At 37.5% G+C, this 24,524-nt stretch overlaps 1 pseudogene; it reads right to left on the bottom strand.

Annotated features, from left to right (window-relative positions):
• Nucleotides 1-11,021: 11,021 nt before the first annotated feature.
• LOC117033704 (peroxidasin-like protein) overlaps nt 11,022-24,524 on the bottom strand; it is a 144,492-nt pseudogene continuing 130,989 nt past the window's right edge.

Here is a 24,524-nt window from a genome sequence, read left to right as displayed (position 1 = left end):
GTGTGTGTGTGTGTGTGTGTGTGTATATATATATATATATATATATATATATATATATATACACAAAACTAAGAGCAATGTCATTGAGTTTATTGCCCAAGTTTTCATCTAGGAGTTTTATGGTTTCAGGACTTACATTTAAGTCTTTAATCCATTTTGAGTTTATCCTTATATATGGTGTAAAAAGGTGGTCCACTTTCATTTTTTTCACTTTATTTTCTATTTTTTCCAACACCATTTATTGATTAGACATTCTTAACCCCATTTTATATTCACGTCTCCTTTGTTAAAGACTAAATGGCTATACAGGCATGGGTTTATTTCTTTGCTCTGTATCATATTTCATTGATCTGTGTTTCTGTTTTCTTATCAGTATTATGCTGTTTTAATTACTACAGCCTTGTAGCGTAGTTTGATATCAGGTAACCTGATCCTTCTACTTTTGTCCTTCTCTCACAAGGTTATTGTGTGTATTTCAGGTCTTTTGTGGTTCCATATAAATTTTAGAACTATTTGCTGTAGTTCTGTAAAAAAGACATTGGTATTTTGATAACTATTGCATTGAATCTAAAGATTATTTTGGGTAGTATGGAAACTTTAACAGTTAATCTTAATATCAATGAGCACAGTATATGCTTTGTTTATTTGTATCATTTTAAATTTTGTCCTTCAATGCCTTATAATTGTCCAAGTACAGGTTTTTACCTCTTTGGTTAAATTTATCCATAGGCTTTTTTTTGATGAAATTATAAATGGGATTGTTTTCTTAATTTTTCTTTCTGACAGTTCATTATTGGTGTATACAAATTCAAACAAACTCTGAATATTTATTTTGCATACTGCTACTTTACTGAATTCATTTATCAGTTGTAATAGTTTTTGATGCAATTTTTCAAATTTTCTCTCTATAGTAACATATCATCTGCAAATAATGAAGTTTTACTTCTTCTTTTCCAATTTGGATGCCTTTTATTTATTTTTCTTGTCTGATTGCATGGCTAAGACTTCCAATACTATGTGGAATAAAAGTGGTGTAAGTGGGAATCCTTGTCTTGTTTCTGATCTTAAGGAAAAAGCTTTTAGCTTTTCCCCATTGAGTATGATGTTTGCTGTAGGTTTATCATATACAGCCATTATGTTGAGGTATGTTCCTTCTCTTCCACTTTGTTAAGAGTTTTTATCATAAATAGATGATGGGTACTTTTCAAGTGTTTTTGTGCATCTATTGATATGATCATATGATTTTTATTTTGCATTTTGTTTAGGTGGTGTGTCATGTTAATTGATTGGTGAATATTGAACCATGCTTGGATCTCAGGAATAAAGCCCACTTGATCATGGTGTATGATCCTTTTAATGTATTGCTGAATATAGTTTGCTAATATTTTGTTGAGGATTTTTGCATCAATATCCATCAGGGATATTGATCTTTAATTTTCTTTTCCTGTATTGTCTATCTGGTTTTAGAATGAGCATAATGGTGGTCTTGTAAAAAGAGCTTACAAGCCTTCTGTCTTCTGGAATTTTTTGGTATAGTTTAGGAAGGCTAGGTGTTAATTCTTATTTGAATATTTGGTAAAATTCACCTGTGGTGTCATATGGCACAGGACTTTGCTTGTTGGGAGTTTTTGATTACTAATTCAATTTCTTTAGTAGTTATAGTTCTGTTCTGGTTTTCTGGTTCTTCTTGATTTAGTCTTGGAAGGCTGTATAGAGAAAGGGATTTATCCATTTCTTCAGATTGGCACATACGTCAAAATTGTTCATAGTATTTTCCTGTAATCCTTTCTATTTCTGTGGTGTCATTGTCATTTCTCTCCTTTCATCTCTGATTTTATTTATTTGGGCCATCTCTTTTTTTTCTATCTGAGTCTGCTTAAAGATTTATTAATTTTGTTTATTTTTCAAAAGAACCAATGCTTGGTTTCACTGATTTTTTGTATTGTTTTTTATACTATATTTTATTTCCACTCTGATCTTTATTATTTCCTTCCTTCTCACTTTGCTATTCTTTTTCTAATTCCTTTAAGTGCAAGGTTAGATTGCTTATTTGAGAATTTTCTTGTTTCTTAAGGTAGGCCTCCAGTCCTATGAATATCCCTTTGAAGACTGATTTTGCTGTGTCCTATAGATTTGGGGTCAATATGTTTTCATTTTCGTTTGTCTCAAGGTATACCTGTTTTGATTTTTTTCTTTGGTCTCGTTATTAACCCATTCATTGTTTAGTAGTATGTTATTCAGCCTATAAGTGTTTGTTTGTTTTCCATTTTTTATTGCAATTTATTTTTAGTTGCATACCATTGTGGTAAGAGAAGACACTTGATAAGATTTCAATCTTCTTAAATTTATTGAGATTTGTTCTGTGGCTTAACATGTGGTCTATTTTGAAAAATGTCCCATGTGCATTTGAAAAGAATGTATTTTCTGCTGCTTTGGGGTGAAATGCACTAAAAATATTAATTAAATCCATCTCATCCAGTGTGTCATTTAAGGCCACTGTTTCCTTGTTTATTTTCTATTTGGAAGATATATCCATTGATGTCATTAGGGTGTTAAAATATCCTGCTTACTGTGTTATTGTTGATCTCTTTTTTTATGTCAATCAATATTTTCTTCATATATTCAGGTGTTCTTATGCTGGGTGCATAATTGTTTACAAGGATTATATTCTATATTTGGACTGATCTCTTTATCATTATGAAATGTCCTATTTTGTCTGATAAGAGTATTCTTTCCTCAGCTTTTCTTTCATTTCCATTTCCATGAACTATCATTTCATCATTTCTTTAGTTTTAGTCTGTGTTTGTCTGTCAGTCTGAAGTGGGTCTCTTATAGAAAGCATATGTATTGGTCTTGTTTTCTTACCCATTCATCTATTCTGTCTTTTGATTGAAGCATTTAATCCATTTAAAGTGATTATTGATAAGTACATAGTTATTTCCTTTCTATTATTCATATTTGTGTTCTCTCCTACTCTTTCTTTTTTTGAAGAAGAAGAAGTCCCATCAACTTTTTTTGTAATATAGGTTGGGTGGTGATGAACTCTGTAAGGTTTTTCTTGTCTGGTAAGCTCTTTAATTCTACAGCAATTTTAAATAATAACTTTACTGGGTACAGAAGTCTTCAATATATATTCTTGCTTTTCATCACTTTTACAATTTCATACCAACCCCTTTTGGCTTACAAAGTTTCTGTTGAGAAATCAGCTGACAATCTAATGGGAGCTCCCTTGTAAGTAACTAGCTGCCTTTCTCTTGCTGCCTTTAGGATTTTCTCCTGGCCTTTGAACTTTGCATTTTAATTATAATATGTCTTGATGTGAATCTCTTTGGATTCATCTTGTTTGGGACTGTCTTTGCTTCCTGGGCTTTTATGTCTACTTCCTTCCCCAGGTTAGGGAAGTTTTCCATCATTATTTCTTCAATTAGGTTTTCAATTTCTTGCTCTCTCTGTTCGCCTTTTTGTATCCTTATGTGTGAATGTTGGTATGTTGTCCCAGAGGCCCCTTAAACTGCCCTCATTTTTTTTGGATTCTGTTTTCTTTTGCTGTTCTGATTGGGTGTTTTCTACTACTTTATCTTCTAAATTGCTGATTCGATCCTCTGCTTCATCTAATCATCTATTGTTCCGTTCCAATGTATTCTTCATTTCCATTATTGTATTCTTCATTTCTGACTATTTCTTTTTTATGGTTTATATGTTCATTTTTATGCTTACTATCTCTTTGTTGAAATTCTCACTAAGTTCCTTGACCAGTCTTATAACCAGTGTTTTGAACTCTTTATGTAGTAGATTGCTTGCCTCCATTTTGTTTATTTCTTTTTTTGGAGTTTTCTTCTGTTCTTTCATTTGGCGCATGCTTCTTTGTATCCTCATTTTGGCTGCTTCTCTGTGTTTCTTTGTATGTATTAATTAGATCTATTATGTCTCCCAGTCTTGGCAGTAACCTTATGTAGTAAATGTATTGAGATGCCCAGTGGCACAGTCTCCCTGGTCACCTGAGTCTAATTCTTCAGGCATGTCCTTTGTGTAGATTGTGTCCACCCTCCTCTTGTATTTGAGCCTTGATTGCTGTTAGCATGACATTGGGTGGAACTGACTTTTAGGTTGCTGGTAGTGATGTCTTTGCCCACAGCAAAGAAGCTTCTGGGTGGGGTCTGACCCCACAAAGTGGGGTTTGCCCCAAAGGGCTTTTGTGCCTGCCGAGACCACTGGCTATGCTGTTTGTGGGGCTAATCACATGGTGTTTTCTTGTAGTCTGAAACCAGCTCTTGGGTATGTTGGCTCTAGGGTCTCTAGGTAGCAGATCCCATGCAGGCCAAGGTCAGCCACTACCTGTGACTACCCCCAACTCTACCTGGTAGGAGCTAGAGAGCAATCCACAGTTGGTTGCTGCCTAGGGTGGACCTGGTGGTATGTGGTATTTGGCCACACTTCAAATTGAGGCCAGCTGCAACCAGTACTGAGCATGGGGGAAGTCAGCAAAAGGCTCAGGGCACCCCAAGACATGCCAATACCTGCCAGGTGCCTGTAAGACTCAGCTGCTAAAAGAGACTCATGCAGTGTGCAAGCTGGGTGATGCAGGGTCTCAGGGATACAATAAGTTAGGGTAAATGCTATTCACTAGGTTAGTGCAGATTCAGGTTTGGCACCAGTGCTGAGCCTGAGACAACTTAGCAAAACACTCAGAGCACACTGAGTGCTGCTGCCACCTGCAGGGGGCCCTCAAACCCCTAAAAGTTATCTAAGAAATATTGTAGTGTGGGGCTAGGGCTAGCTTCCAGCCACCAAAATTGCCTCTGGTGGTACAGGAGTGAAGGTGGGCTGCTTAATTCTTTTTTTTTTTATTTAAATTTATTGGGGTGACAATTGTTATTAAAATTACATAGATTTCAGGTGTGCAATTCTATATCACATCATCTATAAATTACATTGTGTGTTCACCACCCAGAGTCAGTTCTCCTTCCATCACCGTATATTTGATGCTTAATTCTTAGTGAGTCTCCTGCGATGCATGGGGTGGGTTTGGCTGCCTGCTTCCAAGAGTGCCTTTGGAGGTGTGTGAGTTGTGTAAGGTGGGGTACCAGGGATTTATCAGGGTGGAGTGAGCATGTATCAGCAGGGCACTAAAGATTCAGATTTGGTCATGTGTGGGGAGGGCCCAACACAGGAAAGATGGTACCCACTCATAGTCTGAACAGGAGGAGGGCTCAACACTTGGGACAATGGCGGCTGTCCCTCTAGCCTTCACTCTGAAGTCAGACAACTCAGTCTCTTCCTGTATGTCTCTGGTACCTCCTGAGCCATTGTTCCTCAACAGGAGCTCAGGATGAGTGCCTGGGAGCTGGTGTGTCTGTGCAAGAATGGTTTCCAGCACCCTACCATCTCACCCAGATGGATGGAATCTCCACTGTTCTTCACAGCCAGATGTTGTGGGGGGCTCCTCTTCCTGGCACTTATTCTCTAGGCTAGGGAGCCTGGTGTGGATCTGGGACCTCTCCCACCTCTGGGAAGACCTTCACAGCTGAGATATCCCTCTCAATTTTCAACCACGATATGTGAGTGTGGGGCCAGCACACTTTGTGTCTCCTTCCCTCCTAATAGTCTCAATGTGCCTTATTCTTTATCTTCCTAGTTATAGGACTTTTGTTCAGTTAGTCTTCAAATGGTTCTCCAGTTTGATAGTTTTATAATTTAGTTGTAATTTTAATGTAACCATGGGAAGATGCAAGCAGAGCATTAACCTACTCCATAATCTTGACCAGACTCCCTGATGTATTTTCCTGATGGTATAAGAAGAATGATATTATATTGTAATAGAAAATACTAATTGATTTATTAAAGTATTTTTTAAAAGACAGGCAATACCAATAAGTTCTGATTTTCAATTTACTCTGCAATATGTGAAATTTTCAATGCTGATTATTGTCTATAATGAGCCTGTGTGTTCTCTGAGTCTAATTAATTTAGTTTTTTAAATCCTTTACTAAAACACTGAAATTACAAGTTATATAAAAAATATATTTTAAAATGTTAATATGTTTCTCCTGCTAAGATCAAACAATTTTTTTGTGACTATACGGTACATGCCCTGCTGAAAGAACTTAAATTGCTACAGTTCCGTATGAGTATTTAGTTCCAGTAATGATAAACTCTGCTACAGGTGCTATCAGGTGAAAATGACTCATTTCTAAATTCAGTGAATAGCCAGAAACATTTACAATTTTAAAGTCTATTTTACAAGAAGACTTTTATTATCTAACATATTTGATACAATTTTCTTTATAGATAATTTTACCAAAATGGACCATTCAAATCTCCAGATTATAAACAGTTATTCACTATTGTCAAGAGCTTAGAATATTATGGCCATTTAATAAAATCCATACGTGGAAACAAATTTCCCCTCTTTTGGAAAACAAACAATTTTATTTCAAATCTTTAGAACAACATTCATTGACTGTCAACTATGATTGAACAATTTGTGTTATGGTAGTTAAACAATTGATTTAAACTTTCATCCTTCAAATTTTCTTTGATATTAGAGTTCATATTTTGACACTGAAACATAATATAGCTATATCCTGCTAGAAAAGTTCAAGGAAAGTGAAAACTGATATCAGTATAATATTAATGAAAATTAGACCCCCTCTTAAATCCTGTAAAAGTGTTTCAATGTATCATTCTTGTTGCAGGGAGAGAACACCTACCTTTCTGAAATTAAGGAAGACTGTTATTAAAAAAAAAAAGCCTATACAATCTTTCTTGCTTATGAAACAAAAAGTAGCTCTCTGAAATTAAAGAAGAATGTTACAGAAAATGCCTAAAGAACTTCAATTCTTCTATCTTCTCAGACTATTCATCCTTATTTCCCAAGCTGTGTTAGTGGCTGTTTATTATTATTATTATTATTATTATTATTATTATTATTATTATTATTCCCATCTTGTGAACTTGCATACATTATCAGCATCTGGTTTCCACTATGAGTTTTTTTTTATATATATATATAATGAGTTAATTGCTCTCGTTGACTGCATCTTATACATTCTCCTACTTATCTGTCTTTGTTGACAGAAAAAATAAAATCTTCCCAAACCACTATATACAATGACTTGTGTGCAAATCCTCCAGGAGCCTCTACACAATTTTTCAATCTAATTTATAATTTATTTTTTAAATGCTTTATTATATTTATTAAATTGAAGCTGATTTAGGCAAGTGCTATGTACTATCCTTCCTATATTTAGTCTTTTTTTAGCTGACAGTCTGGCACTTAGTACATACTCAACCAAGGTTAATTGAATTTAATTAAACTCCTTTTCTATAGATTGGCATTCCATTTAATAGTTGCTAGTCAATGTATACCCATTTTTCCAACACTCACCTCATTTCAACTTTACAGTATAACAGCCACTCAAATTTCCTCTCAGATATTTTAACATATCTGGCCTCTCTTAATTTGTTGCCTGTTTGTTTACTAATCCAAGCAAAGCTTAGTGCTTACACATGGTAGAAATTAATGTGAGCCATTTTATATCTAATTACTCATGAATGAACTGCTCTGTACACACTCATATGCACAGTAAGAGATTTTAACATTCTTTAAAAATGTAGCCCTACTTCCTTCTCTTTCAAAACTCTTTACAAGTTTCTAATTTACAGTTCTTGTTGCTGTATAAAACTTATGGAGGAACTAGTCAAGATGAATAATGAAGGTCTGCATCAGAGTGATAAAAATGGAGATTGAGAATAACAATCTACGTATTTTGGAGGTGGAAACTATAAAAGTTTACAATGATTTAGATACAGTGAGTTGGTCCCCAAAGATGTACATAGCTAAATCATAGCAATCTGTGACTATGTTACTTTACATACTGAAATGGACTTTGCTGATATAATGAATTTAAGGATTTTGAGATGGGGAAATTATTCTGGATTATCTAGGTGGGCTAAATGTAACCATGAGGGTCCATATAAGGGGAGGTAAGAGGATCAGAGTCACTAGCAGAAAATGTAACAATGGAAACCAGAGGTTGGAGTGATATGAGGAAAGAACCATTAACCAAAGAATACAGGTGGTATGTAAAAACTGAAATGAGCAAGAAAACAATTGTTGTGCAGGGCGGCTTGCGGGACCTCTGGTCCCGCTCCCCACATAAGAACGCAGGATTTGGCTAGGCCAAAAAGGAACACCCACGGAGCCATAGATAGGGTAGTCATACCACTATATTCTCTCTGGCGGCCAGGCGAGAGACACACACAGTAGTAGCCACACGATCCACAGTCCGCCATTCACATCTCTGCCTGCCAACCAACAAACCAATCAACGCTGTCCCACAGTTACATCAGTAGCCAATTGGCTAACTGGTTACAGCTGATGGCCAACCAATCACAGTTGATGGTCATTCACTACCCGAGCCAGCACCTCCCCACCTGAGGCCAAGAGCCTGGAAACTGCTCTCTGGGATTCTGTCCCCATACTCCACCCCTCCAGGGTCTCACCTCACAATCTACATGATAAGCATAGAAAAAACATTGGCCAAGTCCACTATGTAGTGATATGTTCCCAGGCGGACAGTCAGACGATCCATCAAATCACGTATTGAAGGTACCGCCGCGTGCAAAGCTGGAATCACCTTACATAACTCCCTGTAGTTCACAGTCATTCGCCAGGACTCATCTGGCTTCTTGATCGGCCATACTGGGGAGTTAAAGGGACTGTGCTTTGGCCTCATAATATGTGCCTTCTCCAATGCCAATATTGCACGACCAATCTCCTCCTGCCCTCCTGGCAGGCGGTACTGTCGCACTGTAACCATGCGCCAGGGCTGTGGCAACACTTGAGGAGGGTGGTGAGCATGCCCGCGTGTCACCGCTTCCACCATCCGGATCCGGAGATGGAACTCTCCTACCGACGTCTGTAAGCTGAGGCCATGTAGCACGTCCACCCCTAGGATATACTCCAGAACGGGGGAGACATAAACCTTGTAGGTACAAGGGGGAAGCCTTCCTATACCCAGTGGTAAGGAAACAGCTTTTACAGTCACAGTCTTTCCCCCGTAGCCTTCAATGCAGATTGCTGGCTCGGGGAACAGTTCTGGGTTCCCATAAACAAGACTACAGTCTGCGCCAGTGTCCACTAGGGCTAAAACCCTCTGCACATTAGAAGGGGACCACTGTATAGACAGTTCCATGTGGGGCCTCCGGTCCCTGCTTGTCCCCTCTGACCAGCTACCTTGGCCCCACCCCTAATCAAGCTGAAAGGAGTGGGCCTCAAGCGGCCACATGAAGTCCTGGAGGGACACGGGTCGTGCTTTCCCAGACTTCTCCTTTAGGCTTCTCCGGAATTGCTGTTCCGGGCACAACTGTTTCCAAAGTTTCAAACAAGAGTGCATTAAGTTGCCAGTCTATTTTTTCCCGATTGACCCCTGCTTCCCTGAGATCACTCCACATCTGTGTGCGTGTTACTCTCTGAGGCCCACGACCTTGCCCCTTTACTTTTGATTTGGCCTTCCAGTTCTCAACTGTTCGGACCTCCTGTCTTAACTTCCTTCGCCTCCGCTTCCAACATCCCCTAGGGTGGCCATGGCAGTTGTAACTTCATGTATCTGCCGCCCCACATAGGGCACAAGAATGGCAACCAAGGATCCAAAAGCACTTGCAGGGGCAGTATCCAAAACCAGATCTCTCATGCTGGCTGTAAAAAGCTTGTCATCCGGCCCCTGCATATTAATGTTGAAAATAGCATGTCTCATACCCATTTCACAGATGATTTGTGTAAGTTCCATATATGACTGCCATTGACTCACAGTGTCTGGCAGCTCGCCAGCTTGTCCCCATACTGTGCATACCATAGCAGTGAGCCACTCCATTAGAGAATGGTTGCCCTGGTCTTGTGCCAAAGTACGGCAGTTCTGAAACCTTTGTCACAGGGACGGATGCACAATCACGAAGGCTAGCTTTTCCATCTCTCCTGGGGAGCAGAGAATGTTGTCTGCTCCCTCATCCAAAAACGTAATAGCCAAGCCGAGACTGACTCTCCAGGGCGCTCTCTGTACTGCTTCCCCAGCTCCTGCAACTCAGTGGGAGTGTAAGGGGTGTAGGTTGTGAACTCAGTCACAGCTGGGTTGCCTGCAGCAATGCCACCGGGGCCCAAAGGTTGCTCATGCTTTACCTTTTGTTTCAAGATTGGCTGGGCTTGGGGGTTAGGAGCTAAATTGTCTCCACTCACTTCCTCCGCCTCCGCCTCAGAGTCTCCACTTTGGAGACCCTCTTCTAACAGGCGGACCCGAGCTTCCAGCGCCTCCAACCGTGATACCTGGTTCGGCACCTGGGCTATTTCATTAGGCGCATTTTCCATGTTGAGACTCAAGGCGCTGAGGAACATCCAGCCCACGCGGCCAGCTGTAGCCTTCTCCTCCTCCGGCAACTGCTCAGCCAGAGCCCGCAGGGCCCTCTCCATGCTGGCCGGAGAGCCGTTCATGTCCTCCCACCCTTCCTTGGGGGTCCAACTCCTGAGAACAGTGGCCACTGGGCACCACATACTGTATGGGGGCCACACATTCTTCTGCCCAAAGTCAGTCTCCATTCCACCTGGCTGGAATTTTGCTCGCCATGCCAGGCATCCGATTGGGTGGAGGCCTCAGTGCAAGATGTCCACAACCCTCGGAGCCTACAGCAGCAGCACATTACTAAAAGGAAGGTGACGCCTTCTATGGCCAGGAGGGAGGTGTACCATCTGGAGGCGCGAGTCTCCCAGGCAGACCACGCCTCCCGTTTCCAGCACAACTCCTCTTGGGCCTTCTGAAACTGGACTTTTACACGCACAAACTGCTCCACCATGCTTCGGTAGGTTTTGGCCAGCACCAACCCGCTCGCTGCACCATTTGTCATGTGGGGTGGCCTGTGGGGCCTCTGGTCCTTCTCCGAGGCCAGGCAGCTTCTTGGAGTCCCACCGGTACACCTCCACCTCCACCTGGGTCTCTGCTTCAGCCAGCTTCCTCACGTCAGTGCTGCTTTCACTGCCAGCGAATGTCAGAGCACACGTAGAAAAGCATATCATCCCTCTGCGGCACCCATTTCTCCATGAAGTAGGTGGAGAATATCCAGGTCCAGAAGACAATGCGGTCATCCTTGAAGCACCCGAGGCCGCAGACCTCGCGGCACAGGCTGAGGCAGCTGCACTCCTCAGCTATGGCACGCAGAATGTGCTTCAGCGAGTGCTCTTCATCCTCCGCACCGCCCGCAGGCTCTGGCTGAGCAGTTGTCGGAGGAGGCGAAGGCTACAGCCAGCAGCGTGGACTGGATGTTCCTCAGGGCCTTGAGTCTCAACACGGAAAATGCGCCTAATGAAATAGCCCAGGTGCCGGACCAGGTGTCCCAGTTGGAGGCATTGGAAGCTCGGGTCTACCTGTTAGAAGAGGGGCCCCAAGGTGGAGAGTGAGGTGGAGGCGGAGGAAGCGAGTGAAGGTAATTTAGCTCCTAACACCCAAGCCCAGCCAATCTTGAAACAAAAGGTAAAGCATGAACAACCTTTGGGTCCCAGTGGCATTGCTGCATGCAAACCAGCTGTGACTGAGTTCACATCCTACACCCCTTACACTCCCACTGAGTTGCAGGAGCTGGGGAGGTGGTACCCACAGCGCCCTGGAGAGTCAGTCTCGGCTTGGCTACTACGTTTTTGGATGAGGGAGCAGACAACATTCTCTGCTCCCCAGGCGAGATGGAAAAGCTAGCCTTTGTGACTGTGCATCCGTTCCTGTGACAAAGGTTATAGAACTGCCGTAGGTTGGCCCAAGACCAGGGCAACCATTCTCTAATGGAATGGCTCACTGCTGTGGTACGCATAGTATGGGAACAAGCTGGCGAGCTGCCAGACACTATGAGTCAATGACAGTCATATATGGAACTTACTCAAATCATCCGTGAAATGGGTATGAGACATGCTATTTTCAACCCTAATACGCAAGGGCCAGATGACGAGCTTTTTACAGCCAGCATGAGAGATCTGGTTTTGGCTACTACTGTATGTGTCTCGCCTGACCACCAGAGAGAATATAGTGGTATGACTCCCCTATATATGGCTCCGTGGGTGTTCCTTTTTGGCTTAGCCATATCCTGCATTCTTATGTGGGGCACGCAGGCCACCCTGCACGACAACAATTCTCTTCTGAACCCTCATGAAGAAACACCACTTTGTTAACATGTTGATTTTAGACTTCTGACTTCCAGAACAGTAAAAGAATAAATGTGTGGTTTCTTTCTTTCTTTCTTTTTTTTTTTTAAGCCACTGTGTTTGTGGTAATTTGCTATAGTAACATTAGCAAAGTGATGCAGGAAAAATAAGACAAAGAAAAGAATCAAAGAGATATCCATCAAACATTTCTGAGGTACCCCTTCCCATCCACCAATGATGTCTTGAAGGCCAGGTAGGAAGACTTGGCTTCTATCATCACCTGGTAGTAATAAGGTTCCCCTTACCCTTGTGAGGTAGTATCACAGAAGGCTCAGAACTTTCACCATTACCCAACAATAATGAGACTAACAGTTTTTTAATGTTGGTGGAGACCAGTAAGTGGGGAGCAGTAATGAAGTACTTACTCCAAACTTGCTTATGCATGGAGGTATCAGTGGAAGCTGGAATTCCCACTTTTGCCCTACAATAACAAGGATGTTCTCAACCTATGTGTCAGTGGAGGTCAAGTGGGGAACTTTGACTTCTACCTTCACCTGGTGATGATATTACTCCAGTCCTCTGTTGGAGAAATATCAGAAAAAAAAAAAATTAAAGCAGAAAGTTTATATAAGTTCCAGAGCCTTATAAACTAATGCCTCAAACATTCAATTTCAATGAAAAATAATTCATCATACAAAGGACCAGGAGGATTTCAACTTCAATGAGAAAAGATAATCCACAGAAGCCAATACCAAGATGAAAGAGATTTTAGGATTACCAAAGACTTTCGAGCAGCACCATTAAAATGTTTCAGTGAGCAATTACAAGTGAAAAACAATGGAAAGTCTCAGCAAAAAACCGGAAGAACAAAATGCAAATTTTGGAAACTAAATTACAATAACTGAAATAACAACCTCAATATACATATACAGCAGCAAGATAGAGGTGGGCGTAGGGAGAGAAAACTGAGTTGAGAGATAAAACAATCAAAATTACTCAATTTGAATAACGATAAGTAGATAGAAAAAACAATGAGTAGAACCTCAAAGACAAATGGGATAATAATGAAACTTCTGCTATTCACATCAGGCTATTGCAAGGAAAGGAGAAAGAGAGCAGTGCAGAGAAAGTACTAGAATAAATAATGGTTGAAAATGTCACAAATTTGGCAAAATACATAAACCTACAGATACAAGAAGTTGAGTGAACACAGAACAGGGTAAACATGATGACACATCATATTCAATTTTCTAAAACTAAAGACAAAGGAAAAAATATTGAAAGTAGTGATAGAAACACACCTTATTTGTAGGTTAAAAAAAACAATAAAATAACAGATTTTTTCTTCAGAAGCCCCTGAGGTCAGCAGGAAGTGACAAAACATTTTTTTTTTAAATTTTTATCAACATCTTTTGTTTTTTATTTTTTTAAACTTGTTTTTATTAGGTTCAGGTGTACAAAACAATGTGATAGTTAGACATTTATCATTTATATCCCTCACAGAGTGATAACCCCACCTTTCCCCATCTACTACCCCTCTGACATCGCACACAGCTATTACATTTCCACTGTCTCTATTTCTAATGCTGTACTCCACTTCTTGTAAATATATGTGTGTGTGTGTGTGTGTGTGTGTGTGTGTGTATATATATATATATATATATATATATATATATATATATAAAAATTGTAGTTGGCATTCATTATTGTTCAGCTTCAGCTTCAGGTGTACAGTGCAGTGATCAGGCATCTACATCCCAGAATCTAGTTCCAGTGAAAATATCCTTCAGGAATAAAGTAGAAGTCAAGACTTTTCAAATAACAGAAAACTAATAGAAATTGCCACCAACAGACATATTCTAAAGGAATGGCTAAAGGAAGTTTTCTAAATAGAATGATCAATGTTCTTAGAACTGACAGAGAAACACAATCCATAGAAGGAAAAACAAATGTTACATTGGACTTTGTTCCAATTATTTTTTAATTGATTCTGTGGAAGACTCTTTTAAGAGTATGTAAGATAAACTACAGGCTGGGAACTTTGTAAACTAACATCTGGTAAAGGACTAAAACCTAGAACATATAAAGATCTCTCAACACTCAAAAATTTTTAAAAATTTAGTTATAAAATGGGCAAAAGACAAAAAGAACATTTCACTGTATAGGGTATATGAATGTCAGGTAACCACATGAAATGCTGTTGAATTCAATAGCCAGCAATGAAATGAAAATTAAAACTATAATAACACTACACACCTGTCAGCATGGCTACATTGAAGCAGTGATGACAACAAATGCTAGTAAGAATACTTAAAGACTGGATCATTCACATACTGTTGGTGAGAATGTAAAATAGTGAAGTGTCCTTCGATAGATGAATGGATAAAGAAGTTGTGGTATATATACACAATGGAATACTACTTGGCCATAGAAAAGATGAAATAGTACCACTTGAGACAACATGGGTGGATCTCCAGATAATAATGCTAAGCAAAATAAGTTAGACAGAATAAGTAGAGAACCATGTGATTTCACTGATATGTGGTATATAAAACTGAAAACAACAAAAGAAAAAGACAAACAAATGAAGAAACAAAAACTCATAGACACAGACAATAGTTTAGTGGTTACCAGAGGGTAAGGGGGTGGGGAGTGGTAGATGAGGGTAAAGGGGATCAAATATATGGTGATGGAAGGAGAACTGACTCTGGGTGGTGTATACACAATGTGATATATATAGATGATGTATTACAGAATTGTACACCTGAAATCTATGTAACTTTACTAACAATTGTCACCCCAATAAATTTTAATTTTTAAAAAACTAAAAGAAACAATAAATGTCAGCTGTCACTGGGATGCCATACTAAAAGTACTGAAAGAAAAAAAGAAACTTTTAAACAAGTATCCTACAGCCAGGAAAACTATCATTTAAAAATGAAGAAGAAATAAAGACATTATCAGGTAAATACTTAGAGAATGTGTTGCTAACAGAACTTCTTTGCAAGCATACTAAAGGAAATCATTTTTTCCAGCTTCATTGGGATATAATTGATACATAAAATTGTGTATGTTTGAGGTATACAATATGATGTATTGATATATGTATACATTGTGAAATGATTACCGTAATAAAGTTAGTTACCACATCCATCATTTCAGTTACAATTTGATTGTATGTGTGAATTGAGATATGTAAGGCCCACGTTTCTAGCAACTTTAAAATGTGCAATGTACTGTGGTGTTAACTATAGTGACCATGCTCTACATTACTTCCCCAGAACTTTTTCACCTTATGACAAGAAGTTTATACTCTTTGGCCACCTTCAGCCATCCCCTCCAGGCAACCAACAATCTACTGTTTCTACTATAGATTCCATATATAATTGAGATCATACAATATTTGTCTTTCTCTGCCCGACTTACTTCACTTAGCATTATGTCTTCAAAGTTGTTGTAAATGGCAGAATTTCCTTCTTTGTTTATGGCTGAATAATATGAAATTATATATATAATTGAAATATACATAATTGAAATATATGTAATTGAAATATATGTGATTGAAATATATATATATATATATATATATATATATATATATATATATATATATACAGATATATATATCAGGGGTGCCAAAAAACCATATACAAGTGGACACTTTGGTCAACATTGCTCAAGCAGTAGTTTGTCATAAGCTGAAGTGTCTGGACGTTAATGGTAAGCACTTTGAGCACCTCTTGTAATTGCAGAAGTTAAATGTGACTTTTATTCATCTTTTGTTATTGGTATATATTGAATATTACAATTTTAATACAGTTTTCCTTTCTTAAAATGTGTATACTTTTTTTGGCACTCTATAGATAGATAGATAGATAGATAGATAGATAGATAGATAGATAGATAGATAGATAGATAGTAGATAGATAGGCAGGCAGGCAGGCAGGCAGACAGACAGACAGACAGACAGACAGATAGATAGATAGATAGATAGAGATAGGTAGATAGATAGATATACTCAATTTTTCTATATCCATCAGTCAAGGAACACGTCATTTCCATAGCATGGCATTTGTAAATAATGATGCAAAAAGCATACAGATGAATGTGTTCTTTTTATTATACTGATTTTATTTTTTTGGATATACACCCAGGAGTGTGATTGCTGGATCATATGTCACTTTCATTTTTAATTTGTTGAAGAATCTTTATACTGTTTTCCATGAGCTGTATTAATTTACGTTTTCACCAACCTTATACAACATTTCCCTTTTCTTAATATCCATGCTAATACTTATATATTGTCTTTTAAACAAAGGCCATCCTAAAAGGTGTGAGGTGACATCTCACTGTGGTTTTGATTTTCATTTCCCTAATGATTAGTGATACTGAGCAACTCTTTTCATGTACCTGTTGGCTATTTGAATATTTCCTTTGAGAAAAAAATATCTTTTCCCATTTTTAATAAAATTATTATTGTTATTGTTATTATTATTATTATTATTATTATTATTATTATGCTATTGAGTTGTAAGAGATCCTTATGTTTTGGATGTTAACACTTTATCAGATATGAGGTTTGCAAATATTTTCTCTCATTCTGTAAGTTTCCTTAAAGAAATTCTTTAGTTTGAAAGAATGTGATATCAAATAGTAATAAAAATCCACAAACACAGAGCTCCAGTAAGGAAATTTTGTAAAAGATGGAATAATTAAACATTTTTTTTCTTTTTTTCTTCATTGATTTAAAAAACAAAGAGGTTGAAATGCTGATTTTCAAATTTCTTACAAAGAAAATCCTAAGACCAGATGGTTTCACTGGTGAATTCTGTGAAAGATTTTGAGAACAATTAATAATAATCCTTAACAAACTTTCAAAATAATTTAAGAATAGGGAGCGCATACCAACTCATTTGTGATGCTACTGTTGCCTTGATATCAAAACAGTAACAAATACATTACAAAAAAACTACAGATCAATGTCTTTTATTAATATACACATAAAAATTCCCAAACAAATAATAATAAACTGAATCAAGTGACATGTAAAATGGATTATACACCATGACCAAGTAAGATTCATCCCAAGAATACAAGACAGTTTCAACATCTGAAAAAAATAAGTGTAATACACCATATTAATAAAGGACAGAAGCCATATTACTATCTAAATAGACTCAGAAAAACCATTAGACAAAATTCAACATCCATTCATGGAAAAAAAAAAAAAAAAAAAAAACTCGATAAAGCAGTACTAGCAGTGACCTTCCTCAACCAGAGAACATTCATGAAAACTCCAGGGGGCTTAATAATAAATGGTCAAAAATGGAATGTTTTTACTCTCAAATTAGGAAGATAATGAGGAATTCTGCCCTGCGACAGTATACTAAGATACTAGCCAGAGAAAGCAAGCAAGGAAAAAAAAAAAAAACAGATTAGAAAAAAGGTCTCTATTTTAATTAAAGTTTATTGGGATGACATTTGTTAGTAAAGTTACATAGGTTTCAGATGTACAATTCTATAATACATCTTCTATCTATCACATTTTATGTTCACCACCCAGAGTCACTTCTTCCATCACTATATATTTCATCTCTTTTATCCTCCTCTACCACCTCTCTCCCCCCTTAACCTCTGGTAACCACTATTATATATTATCTGGAACCCACTAATATATATATATATATATATATATATATATATATATATTATACCATTTATATATATATACCACCATTCTATTATCTGTGTCTTAGAGCTTTTGAATTTTTGTTTCTTCATTTGTTTGTCTTGTTATTTTGTTGTTTTCAGTTTTATATACCACATATCAGTGAAATCATATGGTTCTCTACTTTTTCTGTCTGACTTATTTCTCTTAGCATAATAATCCCAAGATTCATTCATGTTGTTGGAAATGACATTATTTCATCTTCTCTTATGGCCTAATAGTATTCCATTGTGTATATATACCATATCATCTTTATACAATCATCTATGGAAGAACACTGGTTGTTTTCATGTCTTGGCCACCATAAATAAAGCTGTAATGAAAATTGGAGCACATATATCTTTACAAATAAATGTTTTCAGATTTTTTGGGTAGATACCCAGGAGAGGGACTGCTTATTCATATGGGAATTTTATTCTTAATTTTTTGAGGAACCTCCACATTGCCTTCCATAGCAGCTGCACCAATCTTCATTCCCACCAACAGTGTATGAGGGTTCCTTTTTCTCCACTGCCTCTCCAACACTTATTTGTCTTGTTGATGATAGCCATTCTAACTCCAGTGAGGTGATATCTGATTGAGGTTTTTATTTGTATTTCTCAGATAATTAGTAATGTTGAGATATTTTTCATCTCTATTGGCCATTTGTATGTCCTCTTTGGAGAAATGTCTATTCAGGTCCTATGCCCATTTTTAAATTGGATTGTTTGTTTTTGTTTTGTTGTTGTTGTAGAGTTGTATGAGTTCCTTACACAGTTTGGATATTAGCCCCTTATCGGAGATGTTCTTTGCAAAAATCTTCTCCCATTCGATTGGTTGCCTCTTTATTTTGTCTATCGTTTCTTTCGCTGTGCAGAAGCTTTTAAGTTTCATACAGTTCCATTCATTTCTTTTAGTTTTTACTTCCCTTGCCTTTCAGGAAATTCATAAATTCCTCTTTGAACCCAAGGCTCATAAGTATAGTACCTATGTTTTCTTCTATGCAGTTTATTGTTTCAGGTCTTATGTTTAGGTCTTTGAGACATTTTGAGTTAATTTTGATACACGGTGAGAGATAGCAGGCTAGTTCCATTCTATTGCACATGGCTTTCCAATTCTCCCAGCACCATTTATTGAAGAGTCTGTCTTTTCTCCATTGCATGTTTTTGGCTTCTCTGTTGAAATTTATCTGTCCATATTTGTGTGAGTTAATTTTTGGGTTTTCAATTCTATCCCATTGGTCTGAGTGTCTGTTTTTCTGCCAATACCATACTGTTTTGATTATTGTTGCCCTGTAGTACAAGCTGAAGACAGGGAGTGTGATACATTCAGCATTGTTCTTTTTTCTTAGGATTGCTTTGACTATGCGGGGTCTTTTCTGGCTCCATATAAATCTGATGTTTTTTTGTTCTATTTCTTTAAAAACTTCTATTGGGATTTTGATGGGATTGCATTAAATCTGAATATTGCTTTGAGTAATATGGCCATTTCGTAAATTTCCCTCTTAAAACTGTTTTCCTGCATCCCCAAAATTTTGGTACGATGTATTTTCATTCTCATTTGTTTCTAGGTATCTTTTGATCTCTCCTCTTATATCTCTTTGAACCAACCAGTCATTCTTTAAAAGTATGTTGTTTAATCTCCACATTTTTGTGGTTTCTCTTGCTTTCTTTTTGCAGTTGATATACAATTATAAAGCCTTGTGATCAGAGGATATGCTTGGTATGACTTCAAACTTCATAAATTTGCTGAGTTTTATGTTTCAATATATGGTCTATCCTTGAGAATGTTCCATGTACACTAGAAAAGAATGTATAGTCAGATGCTCTATAAATGTCAATTATGTCATTTCATCTAATGTATCATTTAGGGGTGATATTTCTTTATTTATTGTCTGTTTGGATGATCTATCCATAGCTGTCAATGATGTAGTTAAGTCCCCTACTATAATTGTGCTTTGGTTCATTTCTCCCTTTAGTTCTGTTAGTAGTTGCTTTATATATTTTGATGCTCCCTGATTAGGGGCATAAATGTTGATGACTGTTATGTCTTCATGTTGTATGGTCCCCTTTATCATTATGAAATATCCATCTTTGTCTCTTGTTACCTTTTTTATGCTGAAGTCTGATTCACCTGATATCAGTATAGCTACACCTGATTTTCTCTGAGTACCGTTTGCTTGGTGTGTCAATTTCCACACTTTCAATTTGAGTCTATATTTGTCCTTGTAGCTGAGATGTGTCTCTTGGAGACAGCATATGGTTGGGTTTAGTTTTTTGATCCAATTTGCAACTCTGTGCCTTTTAACTGATGATTTCAGTGCATTTACATTTAGGGTGATTATTGATATATGAGAATTTCCTATCATTCTATCTCTGGTTTTGTGGTAGGACTACATTTCCATTGTTTCTTTGCCTTTTTGTTGCTTCCTATTATTTCAGTGTGGTGGTATTCTAGGATTTACCCTCTGTTTCTTCTATTATTATGTTTTAATTTCAGTTCTGGATATATTTTTTTGAGTGGTTACCATTAAGTTTATGTAAAAGAAATTCTCATATTTAGAGTATTCCATTTCCTTCAGCATGCTTCCCTTCTCCATTTTCTTGTGCCGGTTCAGACACTTACTCTCTTCAATTTTATGTTTTTATTGCCACAAAGTATCCCTATTTATGCTGTGAGTTGATTTCTGTGCTGCAGTAACAAGTTGTTTTTTCCCTCTCATGTTTTGCTAAGTTTTTGTTTTCCTTTTACCCTGTATGTTATATTTAAGTGTATAGTGTCCTTGATGTAGGTGTTGCCATTTCCTGCTTCTGTCTGCGTGTTCATAATACTACTCACGGTTTTATTTACTTTTCTTTTCTGTTTCACATCAAATATCCTCTGTCAGTATTTCTTGAATTACAGGTCATGTGTTAGAAAATCCCTTCAGTTTCTGTATTTCTGGAAAGATCTTTATTTCTCCTTCATATCTAAAGATATCTTTGCTGAATATTTTATTCTTGGTTTATGATTTACTCTTTCAATAGTTTGAATTTTTGAGTCTACTGCCTCCTGGCTTGTAGAATTTCTGCTGAAAAATCTGATGATAATCCAATGGGCTTTGTTTCGTAGGTTACCATCTTCTTTTCCCTGGCTTCCTTGATGACTCTGTTTGTTGTTAATTTTTGACAGCTTTAATACAATGTGCCTTGGAGAAGGCCTGTTGGGATTGAGGTAATTAGGTGTTCTATTTGCTGCTTGGATTCAAGGATCCAGTTCTTTCCACAAGTTTGGGAAGTTCTTGTCTACTATTTGTTTGAATATATTCTTTGTTCCCTTCTCCGTTTCTTCTCCTGCTGGTATGCCCATTATTCTTATGCTGCTCTTTCTGATGGAGTCAGAAATTTCTTGTAGAGTTCTCTCATTTCTTTCAACTCCAAGCTTCTCTCTTCTCCCATCTGTGTCATTTTCAGATTTCTATCTTCAATGTCATTGATTGTTTCCTCCATCTGGTCAGCTCTATTAACTAAGCTGGCTATTTCATTCTTCAATTCTTTTATTGAGTTCTTAATCTCCAGAAATTCTAGTTGGTCTTTGCTTAAAATTTCCATCTCTGTAGTAAAATGTTCATTTTGTTTTTTGATTGTTTTTCTGTGTTTTCTTGCATCTCATTGAGTTTTTTTCAGAAGTACAGTATTGAATTTTCTTCCATTAAGTCATATATTTCCATGTCTTTAAGTCCATTTTCTAGAGACTTTTTATTTTCTTTCTGAGCTGCCTTGTTACCTTCATTATTCGTGGCAATTAATGAATTATTATTTTTCTTCCTATGCATCTACATGGGTGGGTTCTGCAACAGGTTGATAGGAAGAGATCTTTCTTTTGCTTTCCAGTAGGTTTTGGTAGAATATTTTATTTTCTCTCCCACTGCAGCCTTTTATTCTCTCTCATGCTGTAGTGTTATATTTTTCTGCATGTTCTGGCTTCTAACACAATGTGAGGGAGGGGGTTCCCTGGAAGGTGGGCTTATCTTCTATGAGCAAGTTACCTGGGTTTCAGGGCACTGCCTCCGTGAGGGGATGTGGAGTGCTTCTGAAGTTCCAGAGGTCTTTCTTCACCAGTTTCAAGGCCTGTGTGTTTCACCAGCTGTGTTTACCCCTGCAGGGATCTGCCCAGATAGGTGGGGGCAAGGGCAGGATGTGTTGTGAGAGGTGGCTCTGAGAAATGGTGGTGACCACCAGCATAGCCAGTTCTGCCCCCAAGTCTCCCTCTCTTCACTGAAACTTATTGGGCCTACAGTCTATGGCGATAGGGCTGCAGTTCTCAGAACTGCAAATAATCTGTTCATTTGATCTGACATTGCTGCTATTCAGCTTCCAGCACTGGGCAAGTGGGGATGGGGCTAGCTCTGGTAGGGAAAGGAGGGATCGGCTAAGTTAGGTGCCAATGACTTCCATCCTCCTCTTGGCAGTGAGGGCTTAAACTTCCATTTTCATGCTTCTTCCCTCAGTCTGCTCTGAGGTCTCTGCCATGAGAATTGGGTTCAGGCGGGACTGTGGGAGCGCTAACAGCCTGAATTCTTCCCTCTTCCATGACTCCGATAGCTCCAAAAAGCATGGATCTGGGGCTCTGGTATGCATTCTGCTGGGTGTATGGCCCATGTTTCCACACTTCCGCCTTGCCTCCTCCCATACTTGCCCAATTTGCCCACTTTTAGATGATTTCAATCGTGCGTCTCTTAGTCTTGCCTATTTGCTGTGCAGGGAGTTCTTTGTGGAATTATAGTTGTTCAATTTGTTGTAAATTCCAGTGGATATTTCAAGAGGCTCACCTCATGCCACCATTTCTATGACATAATCCTATCCAATATTTTTAATAATAGCATAGTTTCCACCTTGGTCAAAATGTCAATGTCAATGAGAAAATATGTTTCTGGAATAAAGCATCTTCTTTCCTTTTACCATGACAGTGTGAAAAGGATGAGACATTGATTGCAATAACCTTAATTAACTTGCATAGTATTCTGCTTTGATATCACTTATTTTTTATTAACATTATTTGCCTTTCTGTTATTTTGAATCATGTGACCATTGAACTAGTTTTTCAAAAAGTTCCTTATTGACATATGACATAAATATCCTCTGTATTGTTTCTTGTTCTCTAACTAGACACTAAACAACAGAGTAGTCACATCCTGCTGCCCCACATATTTTCTGTTTCAGCACCATGTTTGTTTCATTTATACATTACCACAATGTGAATTTATTCATGGGTATTTATTAGGTTTTTGCCTGTGTTCCCTTCTAGAATATAACCTACAGCTATGAAACTGTGTATGTCTTTGTACCATTCAATTCTCATTGCCTAGCCAAAGTTGTGGATTAGCCACTTCATATTTTCTGAATAAATGATGGAATGAGCCCAATCATAGTAAACAAGCAGTTGAATTGCTTCTTACACACCTGAATTTTGGTCTTATTATTTTTCCACTTTATTATGTATACACTATTGTGGTGATTTCTGTAACTTTACTACGTACATATTGGATGGATGGCTAGATGGATAGATAGATAGATAGATAGATAGATAGATAGATAGATAGATAGATAGATAGATAGACAGATAGATAGGTATAGATTAATTATATAAAAGTGCAATTTACCCATTTCAATTTGCTATAGATAAACAACATGTTTTTTACTTTGGTCTAAATTGTAGCTGTTTGGTTTATTTTATATTTATGCTTGCATGTCGTTCACAAATCTGTAAAAAATGTGCTTAATATAATCAAATAATTATAGTATAAAGGTGTTTGCATTTTAACCACTTCTCACAGGTACTACCAAATCGTAGCTTTCTGAAAAGAATCTTAAATACCTTTATTTCTATTAATATAAAAAAATATTGTGTGAGTACACTGATGTTCTTTTTGAAGTCCTTTGAATGTATTTCTCTCTTTGTCAGAGAACTAATTCACCTTTTTAAAAAGAATATCCTTTTAGAAAGATATGATTAATATTCATTCCTTTACAGTGTCTGACCTCATTTGTAAGTTTTCTTTAAAACATTACTGCTTGAATTTGGTGGATGCTGCATCACACAGAATTATAGATATACATTTTGCTTTGAGATTTTCTTCATTTGCCTGCCTTAGTTCAAGTATCATTAACCTGATTCATAAGTTTTTCAAATTTCTTTTTACCTTGACTTTCCCATATTTTAATGATTTTACAATTTTACTTTCTTTTTACTCTAAATATCTTCCTCTTAATCACAAAACAAGTCAATGATTTTGTTAAAGCAATCAGACTCTGGAGAGAAGTTACAGCCTTAGAGATTAGAGCATTAAACTGAGCCTTTGATTAAAAGTAAAAAAGCAACCATGGAGTTTTTTTATGAACAAGTCTCAGGTGCATAGATTCACCTGGGAGGCCTATTACTAGAACTGGGATTTGGTAAAGAAAAACTGCCCAGAGCCCACCGGACACTTGCCTGTTTGAATCAATTTTGCTAATTATTGTCTTTCCCCTGATTTTTCAAAAATTAAAGTCAGATTTGTAAGGCAGATGCTCTGAATATCTGATGCACTTAATGAAGTCTGGCATGTACTTTACCCCAAGCCCAGTAACTGAGATAAAGATAAAGAGACTTTTAAGAATC

This window comes from Rhinolophus ferrumequinum, chromosome 14 (assembly GCF_004115265.2).
Source record: "Rhinolophus ferrumequinum isolate MPI-CBG mRhiFer1 chromosome 14, mRhiFer1_v1.p, whole genome shotgun sequence".
NCBI lineage: Eukaryota > Metazoa > Chordata > Mammalia > Chiroptera > Rhinolophidae > Rhinolophus > Rhinolophus ferrumequinum.
Note: the sequence above shows the minus strand (reverse complement) of the source record. Positions and strands in the feature narration are given on the sequence as shown.